Consider the following 12975-nt stretch of genomic DNA (forward strand, 5'->3'; position numbering starts at 1 on the left):
TACTCAAAATGGGTTCACTACACTTACAATGTCTGTGAATGGCACAGACACTGTAGCGGAATTTTTTTTTTTCATGGAGTTTTATATAGCGTGGACTTGACCAGGTTTTGGGTTATCAGAGCGCTTTACATAGCACCAGTTGTGTTACATGAGGACACATTAATTTTTGTTAGGCACGGGGAGATTAAGTGATTTGCCCAGAATCACAAAATGTTCAGCTTCATTGCCGAGACTCGAACCCGGTTCCCCAGATTCGAGGTCAACAGCCCTAGCCGGTAGGCTGACTCCTCTCCCCTATTGCTCATGCAGCTATGCCCTCACCTATGGTATGGTGCACCTGCATTTAGGGCTGTAATGCCTGCTAGAGGGGTGACTTCCCCATGCTGCAGGCAGTGTGGGTGCACATTGCCCACAGGGACGTGGGCCATGTCAACTCTTTAGTTTGGTCTGCACCAAAACACGCAGCCTGCAGTGGCAGTGTGTGGGTGTTAAGGTGAGGGGGTGTCTGAGGGTGGCATGCCCACAGAGGAAACTCTCTGGTCACAAGGCCCTTGGTATCAGGGGTACCATTTCCAAGGGACTTGCATGTGGTCCAGAGGTGTGCCAATTGTGGAGACAAAGGTATAGTTTGGGAAAGAACATAGGCCCTATAAGCCTGATTGGAAGGGACTCAGGGCACACTCAGTCAAATTGGCATCATGTATCTGGCAAAAAGGTAAGGGTAACCATGCAAAAGGGGCACTCAAAGACTGAATTCAGACCTTTAGGTTGTACAAAACGTTGTTATTTTGTTATTTTATTTCTAGAACCAAAAACCACTCAGTGCAGGTAAATTTCACAGTGGTTTACCAGTAGCAATACTTTTTAAGAATACAGTAATGTTTTGTAAATGCAGTTATATACTTTACAGTATTAAGAATGTTTTCTGTAGAAGTCAATTAAGTACAGTTGTATGCTTTTGCAGTGATAAGGTTAGACAGTTCAGTGCAATAGATTGAACTACAATGCAATCCAATAGAGGAAAACAAGGTTAAGGTTTGGAGGTAAGTACTGAACTTACTTCCCCATGCTTTGGGGGGTTTAGGACAACACAGGGCAAGGTTCAAGACCAGGTAAGTACTGCACGACCAGCAGCACTAGGGCAGCCGGATGCTGAGGTGCCTGGTCAGAATGTTATCCAATAGAGCCTAGGGGTGCCTCGAAGAGGCACGGTTTGCAGGTAGGTACCCATGGTCTTACGGCAAATGCCCTGGTGGATAAGTGGGCACAGGGAGGGGCCACAATGCAGCACCAAAGCTACACCATCAGCGGCACAGGGCAGTCGGGTGCATGGTGCAAATCAGCATCTGACGCCCAATGTTCTCCAATGAAGGTCGTCGGTTTCAGAAGGAGGCTGTAGCCTTGGACCATGAAGCTGCACGAAGGCGATCAATGACTGGGCAGGTAAGTTGGATAGCTGGGGGACACCTGGGCACCGTCAGCTGGGGTCTCCAAAGTCGGGGACAAAAGATGCAGGGGTGCCTTTTGGTGTCAGGGTTTTCTCATCTGGTTCCTATTGCGGTCGGGGGCACCCTTCGAATAGGGGACAGTTGCTGATAGCCGCAGGGGTATCTTAAAAAGGCAGCTGGCCCTTTAAGCTTCTCCTTCGTGGATCCTGCCCATCCTGGGGGAGCAGGCATGACACCTCTGCCCAGGATGTGCTTTGTTTCAGAACCCAGAGAACAGAGGCTCTCTACGCAGGGGCCAAAAACCTGTCTAGAGGTGGTAGACGGTGGGTAGCCATTCAGGAACCACGCAAGGGGCTTGTCGTTTTCCAGGGGACATCTCTAAGAAGCCCTTTGTGTGCATTTTACATGAAATACAACACTAGCATCAGTGTGGGTTTAATGTGCTGAGAAGTTTAGTATAAAACTTCTCAGTCTTCAGTAAAGCCACCATGGAGCTGTGGAGTTCGTTCTGACAAACTCTCAGCCCACGTACTCAAAATGGCTTCACTGCACTTACAATGTCTGTGAATGGCATAGACACTATAGGGGCATATTGCTGATGTAGCTATGCCCTCACCTGTGGTATGGTGTACCTGCCTTTAGGGCTGTAATGCCTGCTAGAGGGGTGACTTACCCATGCTGCAGGCATTGTGGGTGGGCATTGCACACAGGGATGTGGGCCATGTCAACTCTTTAGTTTGGTCTGCACCAAAACACGCAGCCTGCAGTGGCAGTGTGTGGGTGTTAACCCCTTCAGTGCCCCGCCCTTTCCCCCTCCTGTGCCGGGCATTGTATTAGCGGGCGGGGTCCATGACGAGATAGTCTCGTCATGGGCACAGCGCAACCGCGCTCCATGACGAGACTATCTCGTCATGGGCATAGAAGAGGTTAAGGTGAGGGGTCTCCGAGGGTGGCATTCCGTCAGAGGCCCTCTCTGGTCACAAGGCACTTCGTACCTGGGGTACCTTTTACAAGGTATTTGCATGTGACCCAGAGGTGTGCCAATTGTGGAAACAAAGGTACCATTTTGGGAAAGAACATAGGCCCTGTAAGCCCGATTGGCAGATACCCAGGGCACACTCAGTCAAGTTGGCATCAAGTATCTGGTAAAAAGGTAAGGGGGTAACCATGCAAAAAGGGGCACTCACAGACTGAATTCAGACCATTAGGTTGTAGAAAACGTTGTTATTTTATTTCTAGAACCAAAAATCACTTTTAAAAGTAGCAATATTTTTCAAGAATGCAGTAATGTTTTGTAAATGCAGTTATATACTTTATCATATTAAGAATGTTCTCTGTAGATGTAAATCAAGTACAGTCGTATGATTTGCAGTGATAAGGTTTGACAGTTCAATGCAATACATAGAACTACAATGCAAATCTATTGAGGAACACAATATTAAACAGTTTGCAGGTAAGTACCTGAATTTATTTCCCCAGGCTTTGTGGTTTTAGGACAACACAAGGCAAAAGACCAGGTAGGTACTGAACTAACAGCGGCACTGGGGCGGCTGTGTGCAGAGGTCAATGGGCCTAAAGTTATCCAATGGAGCTGGGTGGGGGTACCTCGAAGAGGCACAGTTTGAAGGTAGGTACCCACAATGTTAAACAGTTTGCAGGTAAGTACTCACCATACTTCCCCAGGCTTTGAGGGTTTAGGACAACACAGGGTAAGGTTCAAGACCAGGAAGGTACTGCACCACCAGCGGCACTGGGGCAGCCGGATGCAGAGGTCGCGGCGCACAATGTTATCCAATAGAGCCTGGGGGTACATTGAAGAAGCACGGTTTGCAGGTAGGTACCCACGGTCTTAGGGCAAACTGCCTGGGGTTTAAAGTGAGCACAGGGTGGCCACAAAGCAGCACCAAATCTACTCAACCAGCAGCTCAGGGGTAGCTGGGTGTAGGGTTCAAATCAGTGTCAGGCAACGAATGCTGTCCAACGTAGGTCGTCGTTTCCGGAAAGAGGCTGCAGGCTTGGACCAGGAGGCTGGATGAAGGCGACCTACGGTTATGCAGGTAAGATGGATAGCTGGGGGACACCATCAGCTGGGCTCCATAAATTTAGGGGTCGGAAGACGCTGGGGTGCCTTTTGGTGTTGGGGTTTCGCAACTGGTTCCAGTCGCAGTCGGGCTGCAGGCATCGAGGGGGAGAGGTGTTCCTGCATAGGTCAGCCACTGATGCAGATGAGGTCAGGATCACCGGGGAGACTTCACAGGATAGGTGAGTCACTCGAACTCAGGACGTGAGTGTCGGGTGCAGAGTGTGCTGGGGACACAGATCCGCCTTGATCCAGAGTCCTTGAAGTTGGAGTTTCTTTGTTGGACAATCTGTGTCCTCGGAAGACAAGAGTCTTTTTCGAAGGCAGGGCAGGTCTCCAGGGTTCTTGGAGGCTGCTTAGCTGCAGGACTCACTGGCTTCAGCTCGCAAGTTCTCTGAAGCAGAGGACAGGCTGGCTGGGATGGGGCCAAAGCAGTTGTTGTCATCATCTTCTCTGCAGCATGGCTCTTCGGTTCTTTTTCATCTGAGGTGGTTGTATGTAAGGAGCAAGGTTTAGGGGTGCCCCAAAATACCTAGATTTAGGAGCATTACAGGGGAGTGCAGGTTTGGACCAATTGGTCCCAACCCACACGCCTCTTATGCCACCCTCCAGTGGGGAGGGGGCATATGCCTCATCCTCATTGGGGGAGTCCCCTCATCTTCAAGATGAAGGGGACTGAGATGTGTATTTCACTTTGCCTCCCCCACCCCTCGCAAAGGTGGGCACACCTCCCTTTCTCTCTAGGTTTTCCCGCCAATTCTCCTGCCCAAAGTGGGGGTCAGAACCGGTGGGAGCCAGCTCCTGATAGCAGCAGAGGCTTTGGCTAACTTACAAAGGAAGCAAGCCTTTGAAGCTTCCAGTTTGTGGAACCTGCCCACCCTGGGGGAGGAGGAATGACACCTCTGCACAGGATGTGCTTTGTTTCAGGATCCAGAGAGGTGGCAGAGGGAGGATAGCCATTCAGGAACCACTGCAGGGATGGTCGTTTTCCAGGGGGCATCACTAAGATGTCCCCTGAGTGCATTTTACATTAAATCCAACACTGGCATCAGTGTGGGTTTAATGTGCTGTGAAGTTTTGTACCAAACGTCTCAGTCTTCAGTAAAGCCACCATGGAGCTGTGGAGTTCGTGCTCACAAACTCCCAGCCCATGTACTCAAAATGGCTTCACTGCACTTACAATGTCTGTGAATGGCATAGACACTGTAGCGGAATTTTTATTTTTTCACGGACTTATACATAGCGCGAACTTGACCAGGTTTTGGGTATCAGAGCGCTTTACATAGCACCAGTTGCGTTACATGAGGACACATTCATTTTTTTAGGCATGGGGAGATTAAGTGATTAGCCCAGAATCACTGGATGTTCAGCTTCATTGCCGAGACTTGAACTCAGTTCCCCAGATTCAGGGTCAACCGCCCTAGCCGTTAGGCCAACTCCTCTCCCCTATTGCTCATGCAGCTATGCCCTCACCTGTGGTATGCTGTACCTGCCCTTAGGGCTGTAATGCCTGCTAAAGGGGTGACTTACCTATCCTGCAGGCAGTGTGGGTGAACATTGCACACAGGGATGTGGGCGATGTCAACTCTTTAGTTTGGTCTGCACCAAAACATGCAGCCTGCAGTGGCAGTGTGTGGATGTTAAGGTGAGGGAGTGTCCGAGGGTGGCATGCCCATAAAGGGACCTCTCTGGTCACAAGGCCCTTGGTATCAGGAGTACCATTAACAAAGGACTTGCATGTGGCCCAGAGGTGTGCCAATTGTGGAGACAAATGTACAGTTTTGGGAAAGAACATAGGCCCTGTAAGCCTGATTGGCAGGGATTCAGGCCACACTGAGTCAAGTTGGCATCATGTATCTGGTAAAAAGGTAAGGGGTAACCATGCAAAAAAGGGCACTCAAAGACTTAATTCAGTCCTTTAGGTTGTACAAAACGTTGTTATTTTGTTATTTTATTTCTTGAACCAAAACTAAGTTTCACAGTGGTTTAAAAGTAGCAATACTTTTCAAGAATGCAGTAATGTTTTGTAAATGCAGTTATATATTTTACAGTATTAAGAATGTTTTCTGTAGAAGTCAATTAAGTACAATTGTATGCTTTTGCAGTTATAAGGTTAGACAGTTCAGTGCAATAGATCGAACTACAATGCAATCCAATAGAGGAAAACAATGTTAAAATTTGCAGGTAAGTACTGAACTTACTTCCCCATGCTTTGGGGGCTTAAGGACAACACAGGGCATGGTTCAAGACCAGGTCGGTACTACACCACCAGCGGCACTAGGGTGGCCAGATGCAGAAGTCGTTGGGCACAATGTTATCCAAGAGAGCCTGGGGGTATCTCGAAGTGGCATGGTTTGCAGGTAGGTACCCACGGTCTTAGGGCAAATGCCCTGGGGGATGAAGTGGGCTCAGGGAGGGGCCATAATGCAGCACCAAAGCTACACCAACAGCGGCACAGTGCAGTCGGTGCAGGGTGCAAATCAGCCTCTGATGCCCAATGTTCTCCAATGGAGGTTGTCGGTTGCGGAAAGAGGCTGCAGCCTTGGACCATGAAGCTGCACGAAGGCGATCAACGACTGGGCAGGTACGTTGGATAGCTGGGGGACACCTGGGCACCCTCAGCTGGGCTGTCCAAAGTCAGGGATTGAGGATGCAGGGGTGCCTTTTGGTGTTGGGGTTTTCTCATCTGGTTCTTGTCGTGGTCGGGGGGACCCTTCGAACAGAGGGCGCAGGAGTTGAGAGGGCAGCCACTAATGCAGACGAGGTCAGGATCACTGGGGAGACTTCACAGGATAGGTGAGTCACTCGATCTCGGGCCTCTGGCATCGGGTGCAGTGTGTGCTGGGTACACGGATCTGCCTGGATCCAGAGTCCTTGAAGTTGGAGTTTCTTTGTTGGACAATTTGTGTCCTCGGGATACAAGAGTGTTTTTCAAGGCAGGGCTGGTCTCTGGTGTTCTCGGAGGCTGTTGGCTGCAGGACTCACCAGTTTCAGCTCGCAGGGTCTCTGAAGCAGGAGACAGGCTGGTAGAGCTGGGGTCAAACAGTCTTTTTATCCTCTTCTCTGCAGCACGGCTCTTCGGGCCTTCTTTTTCTCAGGTTGTTGTATCTAAGGAACAAGGTTACGGGGGCCACTAAATACCTAGATTTAGTGACGTGACAGGGTCCTTTCCCTGGGGTGTCTACACCCCCTCTTATGCCACCCTCCAGTGGGGGGGGGCATATGCCTCGTCCTGATTGGGGGAGTCCCCTCATCTTGGAGGGGACTGAGATGTGTGCTTTGCTTCACCTCCCCTACCTGAGGGGTGGGGTTGACAAAGGTAGGCACAACACATCTGCCCAGGATGTGCTTTGTTTCAGGACCCAGAGAGCAGAGGCTTTCTATGCAGGGGCCCTGTCTAGAGGTGGTAGATGGCGGGTAGCTATTCAGGAACCAGACAAGGGACTTGTTGTTTTCCAGGGGAAATCTCTAAGAAGCCCTATGAGTGCATTTTACAATAAATCCAGCACTGGCATCAGTGTGGGCTTAATGTGCTGAGAAGTTTAATATCAAACTACTCAGTCTTCAGTAAGGCCAACATGGAGCTGTGGAGTTCGTTCTGACAAACTCTCAGTCCACGTACTAAAAATGGCTTCACTGCACTAACTATGTCTGTGAATGGCACAGACACTGTAGTGGCATATTGATCATGCAGCTATGCCCTCACCTGTGGTATGGCGTACCTGCCTTTAGGGCGGTAATGCCTGCTAGAGGGATGACTTTCCCATGCTGAAGCAGTGTGGGTGGGCATTGCACACATGGATGTGGGCCATGTCAACTCTTTAATTTGGTCTGCACCAAAACACGCAGCCTGCAGTGGTAGCATATGAGTGTAAAGGTGAGGGGTCTCTGATGGTTGAATGCCCTCAGAGGCTTTCGCTGTTCACAAGGCACTTGGTACCTGGGCTACCGTTTACAAGGTACTTGCATGTGGCCCAGAGGTGTGCCAATTGTGGAGACAAAGGTACCGTTTTGGGAAAGAACATAGGCCCTGTAAGCCCGATTGGCAGGTACCCAGGGCATACTCAGTCAAGTTGGCATCATGTATCTGGCAAAAAGGTAATGGGGTAAACATGCAAAAAGGGGCACTCAAATACTGAATTCAGACCATTAGGTTGTACAAAACGTTATTTTGTTATTTTATTTCTAGAACCAAAAATCACTTAGCGCAGGTAAGTTCCACAGTGGTTTAAGAGTATCAATACTTTTCAAGAATGCAGTAATGTTTTGTAAATGCAGTTTTATAATGTATCATATTAAGAATGTTTTCTGTAGATGTCAATCAAGTACAGTTGTACGCTTTTGCAGTGATAAGGTTTGACAGTTCAATGCAATACATAGAACAACAATGCAAATCTATTGAGGAAGACAATGTTAAACAGTTTGAAGGTAAGTACTCAACTTACTTCCCCAGACTTCAGGGGTTGAGGACAACACAAGGCAAGGTTTAAGACCAGGTAGGTACTGAACTAAAAGCGGCCCTTGGGCTGCTGAGTGCAGAGGTCACTGGGCCTAATGTTATCCAATGGGGCCGGGGGGTACCTCCAAGAGGCACAGTTTGAAGATAGGTACCCACAATGTTAAACAATTTGCAGCTAAGTACTCAACTTACTTCCACAGGCTTTGGGAGTTTAAGACAACACAGGGTAAGGTTCTAGACCAGGTAGTTACTACATCGCCAGCGGCACTAGGGCGGCCGGGTGCAGAGGTCGCTGCGCACAATGTTATCCAATAGAGCCTGAGGGTACTTCGAAGAGGCACGGTTTGCAGGTAGGTACCCACGGTCTTAGGGCAAATGCCACGGGTATTAAAGTGAGCACAGGTTAGCCACAAAGCAGCACCAAATCTACACCACCAGCGGCACAGGGGTGGCTGGGTGTAGGGTTGAAATCAGTGCCGGGCAACCAATGCTTTCCAACGGAGGTCGTCGTTTTCGGAAAGAGGCTGCAGGCTTGGACCAGGAGGCTGGATGAAAGCGACCTATGGTTATGGAGGTAAGTTGGATAGCTGGGGACACCATCATCTGGGCGCCATAAAGTCAGGGGGTAGAAGACTCAGGGGTGCCTTTTGGTGTTGGGGTTTTTCAACTGGTTCCAGTCGCAGTCGGGCTGCAGGCATCGAGGGGGAGAAGTGTTCCTGCAAAGGTCAGCCACTGATACAGAGGAGGCCAGGATCACTGGGGAGACTTCACAGGATAGGTGAGTCACTCAAACTCTGGCCATTGGCTTCAGGTGCAGAGTGTGCTGGGGACGTGGATCTGCCTGGATCTGGAGTTCTTGAAGTTGGAGTTTCTTTGTTGGGCAATCCGTGTCCTCAGGATTCAAGAGTCTTTTCCAAAAGCAAGGGCTGGTCTCTGGGGTTCTTAGAGGCTGCTGGCTGCAGGACTTACCAGTTTTAGCTTGCAGGTTCTCTGAAGCAGGAGACAGGCTGGTAGAGCTGGGGCAAAAGCAGTGTCATCGCCCTCTTCACTGCAGCACAGCTCTTCAGGCCTTCTTTTTCTTAGGTTGTCGTATCTAAGGAAAAAGGTTTACGGGTGACCCTAAATACCTAGATGTTGTGGCGTTACAGGGTGGACAGGTTGGGACCAATGGGTCCCTTCCCTTGGGTGTCTACACCCCCTCTTATGCCACCCTCTAGTGGGAGGGGGCATATGCCTCGTACTGATTGGAGGAGTCCCCTCATCTTCAAGATGGAATGACTGAGAAGTGTGCTTTGCTTCACCTGCCCCATCTGAGGGTTGGGGTTGACAAAGGTGGGAACACCTCCCTTTCTCTCTAGGTTTTCCTGCTGATTCTCCTGCCCAAAGTGGGAATCAGAACCAGTGGGAGTCAGTTGCTGATAGCAGCAGGGGTAGCTAACAAAGGCGGCAGCCTTTGAAGCTTCCCCTTCGTGGACCCGGCCCATCCTGGGGGAGCAGGTATGACACCTCTGCTCAGGATGTGCTTTACTTCAGGACCCAGAGAGTGGAGACTGTCTACCCAGGGGCCAGAAACACGTCTAGAGGTGGTACATGGTGGGTAGTCATTCACGAACCACACCAGGGCTTGTTGTGTTCCAGGGGGCATCTCTAAGATTCCCTCTGAGTGCATTTTACATTAAATCCAACACTGGCATCAGTGTGGGTCTAAAGAGGTTAGAAATTTCGTACCAAACTTCTCAGTCTTCAGTAAAGTCATCATGGAGCTGTGGAGTTTCTGCTTTACAAATGTTGCAACCCATGTACTCAAAATGGCTTTCCTGCACTTACAATAACTGTGAATTGCACAGACACTGTAGGGGCATATTGCTCATGCAACTATACCCTCCTGTGGTATGGTGCACCCTGCCTTTATGGCTTTATGACTTGCTAGAGGGGTGACTTGCCACAGGCAGTGTGCGTGGGCATGGCACACTGGGATGTATGCCATCTCGACTCTTCAGTTTGGTCTGCACCAAAACACGCAGTCTGTTGTGGCAGGTTATGGGCGTTATTGTGAGGGGTCTCTGAGGTTGGCATCAAACATGCTGCAGGCCTCAGAGGCCCTCTCTGGTCAAAAGTCCTGTGGTACCAGAGGTACTTTTTACAAGAGACTTGCTTGTGGCCCAGAGGTGTGCCAATTGTGTAGAAAAAGGTGCATTATTGAGAAAGAACACAGGCCCTGGGAGTCTGATTGGCAGGGACCCAGGGCACACTCAGTCAAGTTGGCAACATGTATCTGGCAAAAAGTTAGAGGGTAACCATGCAAAAAGTGTCACTTTCCTACAATGTTCACAAAGTTTTCAATGGATTGTTGAGTCTAGGCAGGCAGGCACCGTGTAACGTAGAGGCAGAGTGCTCACTTGGCAGACTCCTAATTTAGTTCAGGCACAGATTCCCCCATTCACTGTTGGTGCTGGGAGGTAAGGTCAATACTGCATTTTGTTTCCATTAACTACTTCCATCTTTTTCTGGGGGGAGATTTCTTTGAAGAAATTAAGTACCAAACAAATTTACATGCCTTTCAATTTCTGAGGAATCATGGAGACATTCCGTTTCCTCAATCTGGGGCACACCTGGAGACTCCCACGTCACTTGTGGAGTTAAAAGAAATTCTGAGCCTAACACTGAACATGGGAATCTTACACAAACCCAGCTGTACAGTCCTTCTACTCATGCGATTTGGGAAACACCCAGCTTCGCACTGGTCATGAGCACAGCTAGGTTTTTGATTTTGGAGTCTATGTTGCTTTTCAATGATAATTCAGCTGCATTGCCCCAAGATCACCCATATCATGACAGACTGTTCAAAATACAGCCTGTCGTGGAACTTTGTGTGCCAAGTTTCTAGAGATTTACGGGTCATCTCCCATTATATAAATCGCCCAATAAGCCTTTGTCTTGAGTGATGCTCCTTACAGCGGGATTAGCTCGAGGCTGAAGCACCCACAACAGATGCACAGAGGAGGTGTGAGCAGTCTGCACCTTCACTATAAACAGCCAAATCTGATAGAAATTAGGAAGAGAGACAATGGGCTGTTCACCTTCTAAGGAACTTTCACAACCTGAGATCAGATACTGCGGGCCAAATACACTAAGTGGCGAGCAATTATAGTCCCATACTGCATTGTATATGATAGGCTGCGCCCAATTTCAATTATTCATCTGTGCATCTAAGTTTATCCAATGCTTTATTTATGGTGCAACTATTTACAAATCTTTTTAACTAAATGTTTTCCAAGTATATTACATTATCTCAAAACAACTTAAAGAGACCTCCTTTGTTGTCAGTCAACTACCAATGCATTTCAGACAAGCTGTGCTTCAGGGGAGGTGATCTTATATTTCTGAAATACAAAATATAACTATTCTCAACTGAGGATGCCTAATACATGATTACCAAAACAAATACGTACCACTTGACCTTTAGCATGTTTTTAAGGCTTGTGGACAGAAGGCTTACCATACCAATGCGACAAAATATTGGAAAAGGTTTCATATAGGTTGAAATTAGAGTGTTTTGGGAACTACAGCTAACAGATACTGCGGTTCCACAACCCTACTGTCCATCAAATGACTGTTCCTTCAGAAGCTCTCTGTATCAGAAAGACCTAATCGGAATTATAAGTGGGAGGCTTGTCTCAACTTTTCCCACTTCAGTGTCTGGGTTCCCTTCCTCCAGTCTCAGGAATGTCAGCAATACATTTCCACTGGCAAAGCATACTCATAGCCATGTTGTGTATATGAACAGTCAAGGGCTTCTAACCTGTGTCACTCTGTTCACTCATACACTACACACCACCACACTAGCATACACACACATGCTTAAGTGCATAGGATCTTGGTGCTATGACCCAAGATCACAGTGACCAGCAGAACACTAACGCTGACACCCCTGTGCCACAGTGTGAAGCAGCTGACCGGGACAGTAGTCCAGCTATACCCATAAGGATTTCACTTGGTGCACCTCTCGAAGTTCAAGACCAGCATACATCCAGTACCTCTCGCAAGTCAATGTCAAGCCTAGAATTCTGAATACACACTGCATTAGTGACTCACCATGCAAACTTTCGCTATTTCCCTCAATCATCATGTAAAGTTGGCTAACTAAGCCTTTGTATGACAACATCAATGACAACTTTCACAACCATAAGCCAAAACAATAACTCACTAACACTTGACCAACTGATTGATACTGTCACCACCCGATTACATGCGCCTGCTATTTAGAACGGACCTGAACCCACAAAAGCTTTATTTTAAGATCTTGACAACATTCTAGATCATCTTCACACTCTGGTCCCTCTGAACATTCTTGGGGTTTGGGTTTATAACAGATACACAAACACCCACATACAGAATACAATCTCCTCTCTACTTCATGCTGACCAGATACCCATTAGTAGTCACGCATGCTACTCATTAATAGTCATGCATGTGAATCATCCTTCCACGATGATTCATTGAGTGTCAACTCATTCATCTCTAGATATAAAATCCTGTACCTTATCCCTGCTTGCTGTACCACAGTGCACAACAATCTCTCTACTTCACCCAGTCCCAACATCTTCTATGACCTCAGAAATACACTTCCCTCACTTAGATCCACACTTGCATCTCAGAATCTTTAACCCTCCAGCACCACATGCAGAGCAATGTATCCTTTTTGATGTCCAATCTCTCAATGTCCTCAATACCTGGAGACTTACAAAAGCCCACTCCTTGTCCTTGCTATAACTTGACAAAACCAAACATTTTTCAATCACAAATGTTTATCTTCGCTTCAGAGTCATCCAACATGTCTTCTTCATTCCTTACGATCCATATCTGTCACTTCAGAAACTCTTGCAGCCACCAATTTTGATAAATATTTCTACTGGAACATTTACATCAGGATCACACTGGCCACTCCGTGTGCAATACCCCTAGCTCTCTTATTCACCCCATACTTG

The sequence above is a fragment of the Triturus cristatus genome, chromosome 3_2, assembly GCF_964204655.1.
Source record: "Triturus cristatus chromosome 3_2, aTriCri1.1, whole genome shotgun sequence".
Taxonomy (NCBI): Eukaryota; Metazoa; Chordata; class Amphibia; order Caudata; family Salamandridae; genus Triturus; species Triturus cristatus.